The sequence below is a fragment of the Sinocyclocheilus rhinocerous genome, unplaced genomic scaffold (genome assembly GCF_001515625.1).
Source record: "Sinocyclocheilus rhinocerous isolate Xijiao unplaced genomic scaffold, SAMN03320098_v1.1 scaffold1880, whole genome shotgun sequence".
NCBI classification, from domain to species: Eukaryota; Metazoa; Chordata; class Actinopteri; order Cypriniformes; family Cyprinidae; genus Sinocyclocheilus; species Sinocyclocheilus rhinocerous.
Window position 1 is genome coordinate 424896 of NW_015635022.1, and position 8890 is coordinate 433785.

General features: G+C 36.9%; 1 pseudogene; it reads right to left on the reverse strand.

The window, feature by feature from the left end:
• The window catches only part of LOC107746063 (cilia- and flagella-associated protein 58-like), a 90991-nt pseudogene that overhangs the window by 31088 nt on the left and 51013 nt on the right, over positions 1-8890 (reverse strand).

Below are 8890 nucleotides of genomic sequence, written 5' to 3' on the forward strand. Positions count from 1 at the left end.
GGGCTTGCGGCAACCACATGTGACGACCCCGGGCTGGACTCCGCTTCGTCCACGGTGAAAGCTGACCCGGCGATCCACAGCGCGAACATTTGGGCGGCGTTATGCAAATCTTCCCACATCGTGACGTAGACATGTGGGGGCGTGTTAGAAGGAGCCGTTTTAGGTAGGCGTGGTTGACTCTTAACTTTTATAAAGAATATTTCTTTGGATTTGAGACTTTAGTCTTTGCAACTTTACAGATCTTCTTTTTGCACCAAGAGCTTGTAACACTCCAAAGAGAAAGGAAAATTTGAAATCGCATCATATGACCCCTTTAAGCTAAATTTGATACAGGCAGTGAAAGGAACCTTTTTAAACTGGCTGTCTGTCTGATGTAAATGGCATTTTGAAAGCCCATTTATTCATTTCCACTGCATCTGAGCTCAAGATCCGAAGTGAGAAAAAACTCTTAACACCATCAAACTGAACATCACAGTCCATATCTACCCATCTCGTAATGGTGAAAGTAAAGTGGACAACTTCACTTAGAACATTTTGTCTGTCTCTTTCAGAAAAACTGTGAACTTTTTCAACTTATTTTTTCCCCACTCAGTTCTATAAGGTTTCTGATTAGTTGCTTTGGTGCCACCATTATAGTCTTTAAACAAACAAACCCAATTAAAAATCTCAAATACAGAACCAAGAAAGCATAAAAAGTAACCCTAGTCGCACCAGCAGCACCTCTCTCCATTCATAAACTAATCAGAGATTCCAAGTGCATTTATGTAAACAAATGTTGCTCCCTCAAGAAGCTCTACTTGAGCACCTGCTACATCTGTGGAATCACATTTGTTTCTAGTCTGAGCAATGAACAGCACGGATCACTTCATTACAGTTTATGGAGGGCCCTTTGAATACTAGACCATACACAAGGACAAATAGAGGAAAAAAATCACATTTGTTTCTAGTCTGAGCAATGAACAGCACGGATCACTTCATTACAGTTTATGGAAGGCCCTTTGAATACTAGACCATACACAAGGACAAATAGAGGAAAATGACTGTGGTTCATGGTAGTTCTAGACTACAATGCAAGTAATGTGGCTAAACGTGTAAATGACAGACTCGGCTTGTTGTGTAATATTGAATTGAATGGCAGGGAGATAATGACTCTCACATACATTCAAATATGTCTCTCTCTTAGCTTACAGTACTTTAAAAATGGACTCCAGTAAAAATGACTAATTACAATGACTAATTTTAAATTTTTTCTATTTTTTTTTCTGACATGTTGGTGTTGTATCTTTCACTTTGATGCTATAAGTTGCACTGTAAATGCAGTAAATACAGCTGGATACAACAAAAACTGTGTCCATCTTCATTTCAGGCTGCAAAGCAACAAAATGTGATTATTCTAAAGAGGGTGATCCTTTTCTATAATGACTGTAGTTATCTCTAAGATTTCTTTACAAAATCAAGAAAAAAGTAAACACAGCAATGTTAGTGAAATATTATCATATATTAAATAAACTTAAATAATAATAATAAATTTAAGTCTTCTATTTTAATTTACATCTGTGATGTCAAAGCTGAATTTTCAGCACCCATTATTTCAGTCTTCACAGTCTTCATCTAAAATGCAGATTTGGTGCTGAAGAAACATTTATTATTATTATTATTATTATAAAAGTTGAAAACCGTTGTGCTGCTTAATATTTATTGTGGAAACAATGTTTTTTTTAGTATTCTTTTATGAATTAAAGAACAGTATTTATTTGCAGCCTTATATATTATAATTGTCTTTACTGTCACTTTTGATAAACATAAATGCAAAAATAAATAAATAAATACATACCTTTTGACCACAAATGTTTGAACAGTAGTGTATATAATTTTTATTTCTCTATTGTCTATCCACAGTCTGACATTTCAGCTTCAACTAATGGTATGAATCTGTGGTGGGACAACGACTGGCGAGACTGGCGAGGGGCACAAGGATTATTCCATGATTAGCACCAACTAAAGAATATTCTTACCTGTAGCAGAAGCTCCTTCTCCACAACCTCCTGAGTCTTAGCTATCAGCCTCCGCTGAAGAGAATGAATCTTCTGAATCAGTTCAAAGCTGCTTGGATCACTCGCCTACAAAGAAAGAGAAGCAAACTCAAACTGTTTTGGAAGACTATATTATTTCTACAACTGTTTCAGTAACAAGCCAATGTAAATTCATACCTCTAGTTTTCTCCAGCGGTGGACATTCAAGGGATTGCCAAGCTCATCCTCTAGAGCTCGACATCTTGTCCTCTCTTTCAGCAGCTCCCTCTGCATATGAAACACTTCATGTCTACAATCAGAACAAAGAAACACCGGTAGAGTGACTCCGACTCTGGTTTTCAGGCCGCAATAAAAGCAACAATAATCTACTAATTTATAGTCAGTCATTTAAAGTCCCCTGCATTCTGGCAGGATGCAACAGCACTTTGAAAATGAGTTTGCATGAGAGGTTCTAAAAGCCTGCACTTCACTTATTCATTTATGCACCACAACAGGCACAAACAGGGATATGCAAACAAGAGGGTGAATGGAAGCGAGAGGGAGAAACAAATCTCTTGGATCTCATATCGAGGTTATGGCTCACAACATAATCCTAGCTGACCTTTCCCTCTCTGCACCAAACAAGACACTTGTAGACATGTATGCTTTTCTGTAGACGTATGCACATACATTCTAGCATTCGCAGCTATTTTAAGGTTGGTCTATGTACATATTTGCTGAATAGTCTCATCATTTATTAGATTAGTTATGCACAAATTTGGTTTCAAGCTAGATTTTTTACATGTTTCGAAGAAAATTTGAGTGGTATTTTTCCATGAAAAATCCCAAATTGCTATGTAGTTAGAGTGTTGCAAGTGGTTGCTTATGATATTTTTGTTTCAAGATTGGTTCACCCTCTCAATGTACACATTTTTTTTTTTTTTATCATGCAAGGTAATTGTATGCCTGAGTGTTTAGAAAAGTAATGAACTTCTGCTTAGCTAGCATTACTTTAAAGGAATAGTTCATCCAAAAATTAAAATTTGCTGAATATTTATTCACGCTCAAGCCATCTAAGATGTAGTTGAGTTTATTTCTTCATCGAAACATGACATCACTTACTGACCACTGTATCCTTTGCTTTGAATGGATGCCATCAGAATGAGAATTCACAAAGATAAAACTGATAGAAACATCACAATAATCCACAAGTAATCCGCATGATTCAGTCCGTCAATTAATGTTAATTTTGAAGTGAAAAACTGCATGTTTGTACTAAACAAATTCATCATTAAGATGTTTTAAACTTCTATCTAGAGTCCTCTATCCATAGCTTTCTCAAGTGAAAAAGTCATCTTGTCTGAATCAGGAGAGAAATATTTAAAGATTTAGCACCCTTTACAAGCAAAAACAGTCCAAAGCCGTTCTAAACAAATATGTCTGTGGATTTTGATGTGAGAGGACAACAGGGGATGGACTTTTTCACTGGAGGAAGTGTTATTATGGATAATGGACTCTTCTTTTTGCCAGAAGCGATGTTTTCAAGTTAAAATGCCTTAATTTGTTTCTTAAAAACAAGCAGATTTTATCAGCTGTTTGGACTCTCATGGGGAGCGGGACTAGTGTTTCAAGTGTCTGCTGTAGCTGTAACATTTGCCTGTTACTATGTTTGATGTGTTTTCGTAATTATGGACAACTGGAGAAAATATCCCTGTGCTCTGTTGTGTTTTGTTAGATTGCACCCACCTGTTATTTTGCACAACAGCATATTCTGTATGTACACCACCCCTACAACGTAGCCACTTATGGCAAGTCTAGCTACAGCCAGTGTCTTCCTTTGACCTGCTACAGTGATTCAACTCCGCAAATAAACAAATTGAAAGCTCCATCAGCCAACCTATTAGCACGAGTGGCTTGCCAGTCTGGAAAAAGCAAATTACACCATTTCAGCCACAATAAGAAAGCCTCTTGAAATACATTGAAAATAAATAAATGGCAAAATCATCTCTAATGACATCTAAGGACACACACACACACACTTTCAAAAGTGAATGAAAGGGAGATAAAATAACACCCTGTCTACACCCGACACGACTGGCACAACACAACATAAGCACGAAAACCCATTATAATCAGTCCCTGCGTCCAAATATGCCTATTTCCATACTATATAGTAGGTGAAAAACAGTATGTGAACCGAGTAGTATTTCCAAATTCATAGTATTCATAAAACAGTAGGCAAAACGTAACCAACTACTTCCAGTGAGATTTTGAAGGGCACATCTGAATTACCTTTTACTATCTCATGAATCCTACGGGAGAGGAGTTGTGAATGGCAGTGAAGCAACGCAACTGACGCTGGTAGGTCCCGTGACAGTGAAGACATGGCGGATGTAGTACGTCCCAATTTTATTCATACTACACACAATCATACCATGTAGATAGTACCTACTATGCAATATATAATTTTGGATGAGACGAGTGATTCTGTCTACAATGGAATCCGCGTGCCTTGATGTGACAAAAAATCCCTGACTGCAAACCTTAATCTAAAAAACAGTGTTAAAAATACACTATGGTCAAAAAAGCAAACCCCCAAATAAAAAGTGGGGCCATGAAATTCCTTCTTTAAGAGGGTCTTTTAGCCCTTCTAACCTAGAAATGACAAAGAGCCATACTGTAACCAAATGAGAACTCAACCGAAATGATACGATGCACCGTTTAAACAGTATGTCCTAGAACTTTTTCTCTGAAGCAATGGAGAGAGATGGATAATGACAGTGCACAACTCATTTACCTGAGCGCAATGCAGGTTGAGTTTATGAGGATGTTAGCGATTAGCATGCTAAATTGATCAAAAAGTCCATTCCTTTGGGGGAAAAGAAAACGCTGTTACCAAAATCGTCAGTGTACTATCATTTGTCTAGAAACGCAAGTAAACTGGAGAGGTTGCAAATGTTGTGCTAAAAGACAGGGGAATTGCTTCTAAATGGCATGGATTGATTTCTCAAGACATACAAGGTCTTTTTTCGTCATTGATGATTCAGACAAAATCAATGTTGTTAGTTTTTGCTATTTTTGAGGGAGAAAAATTGGCATTAGCTCTTGTTTTGGGTTGCTTGCTATCTTTAATATTTATAACTGTCACAACGGCTCTGTTCCAAAAACCTACTGAGCTATAACTACAGAGTATATTAAGGCGCCATAGTCATGCTGTTTTAGACTGTACACGTGCTTATGCTTAACAACATGCTAATATCAAACTCTATTCTTTCCCTTTTGACGCATGGAGAGTGTAAGCTCTCTATTACAAATCAAGTGTTCATGTTTAGGTCCTAAACTGAGTCTTTAATAAGTGTCTTCCTTCATTAAAATTGATGGCAAGGCAAACAAACAAGACCTCAGGCGCTTTGATGTGAAGAAAAATCTTCTTGTACACCTGTTGCATCATTGTCAGGCAACGATATACACACACAAAACAAAACATTACATATTACAACACAACATCACGTTACGTATTACATGTACTGTACCTTGTCTGGTTTTGTTGCGCCAATGGAAATAGCTACAAACAAATCCACAACAGAAGTTTCGTTCATGAATTAATCAATGTTTTGAATGAATCAGTAAATTGAATCAATGTCTCATAACAATAGTCAATCATTTCATTCCTGGATGAATCAGCGGTATTGAATGAATCGTTTGAAAGAATGATTCAGTGACTTTATACGCCGTTTCATTTTTAAGGCTGCGCCCTATGTAGGTTGCATTAGTCGGCCACATACGTTTCGACATCTCGTTTCAGAAAAGTAACCATCACTATTATTCCTTTTGAGATCCCAACCACTAATGCACAGACAATCTGTCTGGACTGGAGCATGCATACACAGAAAAAAATTATACATATTTTATCATACATAAAGTCAATCTACTATTACAGTACTATTATTAAAACAGGAATCTACTGGAAAGCCACAATTCCCAGTGCCACATCCATTTTTATTGTCCAAACTTTTATTAGGTGAGAGAAAGTATTCTTTGATCACTTTGCTCAAAACAGGTCTAATCTGACTCTGAAACACTAGAACTTTCTTCACGTTGCATTTCGATTACTCCAAGTTTGTATCTGGGAAATCTAGCCAGCGCTTTTTCCTGGAGCTTTCATAAAATACTTTTAACGGCACTCAGTTTGATCTGTTCCTAACAAAAGCTTCTTAGCATTGTGTGCATACAAAAACATGACATTTCTACACTTTGAAAAGGATATACCACAAAAGAATAACATAAAATGTGACACAAGAGCATACAGTAATTACTGACATCAGTGCTCCAGGGAGACCATATTAATCTTAGTCATTGGTCCTTTTACTGCACCTTACACCAGACAATAGAGTCCTAAAAGGATTTCCTGTCCAGATTGGGGAAAATAAAAGCAACCTTTCCATTTGCTTGCCTTTTGCTGGCTATGGCTTTAATTTATGCATTTTAATTGTGTTTTTGGCAAAGCTTTTGTTTTTCTGCTCTCACTATTCTCTCTTCTCAATTGTGTTTTGCATAAATACATCACTGTCCACTAAAAGAAAGCAAGTCATCCATCTTTCACCATCAACAAATTAATTCCACTATGACAAATAAATATCTGATTTAGAATGGAAAAAAGAAACCCACGTGCATTTTATCCACATGTTTCTCTTAGTCGTTGTTTTAGTTTGTATTCCTTCTTTTTGCTGTTGTTTCGACTGAGGACTGCATGGAGATATGGAAGACGAGAGAAAGAGTGGGTTGGGGTATATAGATTGATTTATTCAGGAAGGCAGGGTTGATATCAGGGACTTAAACTTTAATCAGCACGCTTATAGAGTTCAGGACTCTCGCCCACACACACATTTTCCTGTGTTGCAAAACGCGGTCTTCCCAGTGAAACTACACATATTTGCAGGCAATAGCTGAAAAATGGTAAAACAAAAGGCAATGGTGTCAAGAACTGGCCTTGTTACCGTATATAGGCTGTAGCGCTTCCACATATACCACCCTAAAGCTGCCGCAAGTGATTCTTTTAAGCACCACACATAAAATGTCTCTATCACCTGACAGATATCACTGAAATAGGTGTCTTGAGATATCCCACCTATCTCTGTGACAGCCCCAGGCTCTTTAAGCAGCCAAAAACAGAATGTGAACGCAGCCTGCATGTGTAAGAATCTGAAAATGTGGAGGCGGCTCTCTGCCAACTTCAACCAATACCGTGAGTTTGGGCCGGGATTGCCTGTTTGAATAAGGTGCTTGAAGATGCAAGGTGCAAGGGAGTGTTTGGGAAACCTTTTTTAGAAGTGTTATTTTTATTTTCATTGAGGCAGTTTTAGTTCTTATTAAGATTTTGAATTAGTTTTTTGTATTTTCTAAAATTGTATTAATTTAGTTGTGTTTTTTGTCATTATAATTAGTTTTTTATGTATATATAGTTTTGATGAATGAATATTTATTTCAGTTTTAGTTAAGTACATCAAGTTAAACTTGTATATTGGAGTGTATTGGAATGTATGCAGCAAGCTGGACAATCTGCAGTTATCTGGTTTTTATTGCCAAAAAACAAAAACCTTCAGGATGATGCAAGACCCCTCTGCTTAGGGATTTATTTCGCAATGATGACTGGCTGACTGATTACTTCTTGCTTATACCATTTTTTTAACTAAAAAAAGCTGATATTTTCTATCCCTCATTAGAATCTGAGTTTTACCAGCTGCCAAGAACATGTGTAAAGACTGCATGCAAAAAAACTCTATTATCTGAGGGATTGTATCTTTAGTTTGATTGAGGAAAAGCGTGTATTATGCCTATTATGACATGTTACAAGTAAGGTAACACAGCTAGCAGTTAGACAATGGTTAAGGAACGTTTATTTAAGTCTTATGAAATATTCATGCTAATCCGAATGGAAGCGGATTGCTGGGAATTCATCTGTCAGGATGCCTAATGAGCAAGAGGAGGGGAGGAACATATGGTCCTGTTTCGTATGCTTCACCTAGTCCAACCAGAGGTGAATAAAACATGGAGTAGAATTACCACACATGGATCTCTTTAAATTGAAGTATTGTTGACAAATTGTTGTAACTTTTCATACTAATCACAGCAGGAGCACATTTTCCCTGAAGCAGGGATCGAAATATGCTAAATAATTCAATTCAATTCAATTCAAGTTTATTTGTATAGCGCTTTTCACAAATCACAAATCGTTGCAAAGCAACTTTAAAGCAAATTAAGTTTCTACAATATTTAGTGGTAGCTTATCAGTGGTGACTGTCAGTTAATGTACATATAATATAATCAAATAACAATTGTTATAACTTGTATTATTATTAATATTAATATTATTATTCAATTAATTTATGGGAACTATGGTGCCACCCTAGTGTGCAATGTAGACTAAATGTACTTTCGAGTAGTATGACAGAGTATGATGTTCCATTCTTGATCACAGTTCACATTTGCTATGATCGACACACAAAAAAAAACATTTTTCTCCTTTTTTTAATTTGTAGAAAATGACATAGTTCAATGATATACTGACCGCTAAACCACAAATGTTCACACTTAAGAGAGGAAATAGAGTAATAAAGGTAGAAAGGATGGAGGACAAGTGCTTGTGGGCACCGATGGGAGACAAAGATGGAGAAAGAGAGAAAAAAGAGAGCAGTTACAGAAATGTGCCTACAGCAGTACACATATAAAACAATGAGCTGTGATAGAGTCAAAGGCCTCTGTCTGGAAAATGTGCAGCAGTGAGCTAAAATGTCAAAGGTAAGGTCTATCTGTCGTAGCCTCTCCCTCCCTCTCTCTCTCTCTCTCTCTCTCTCTCTCTCTCTCTCTTTCTCTCTCTC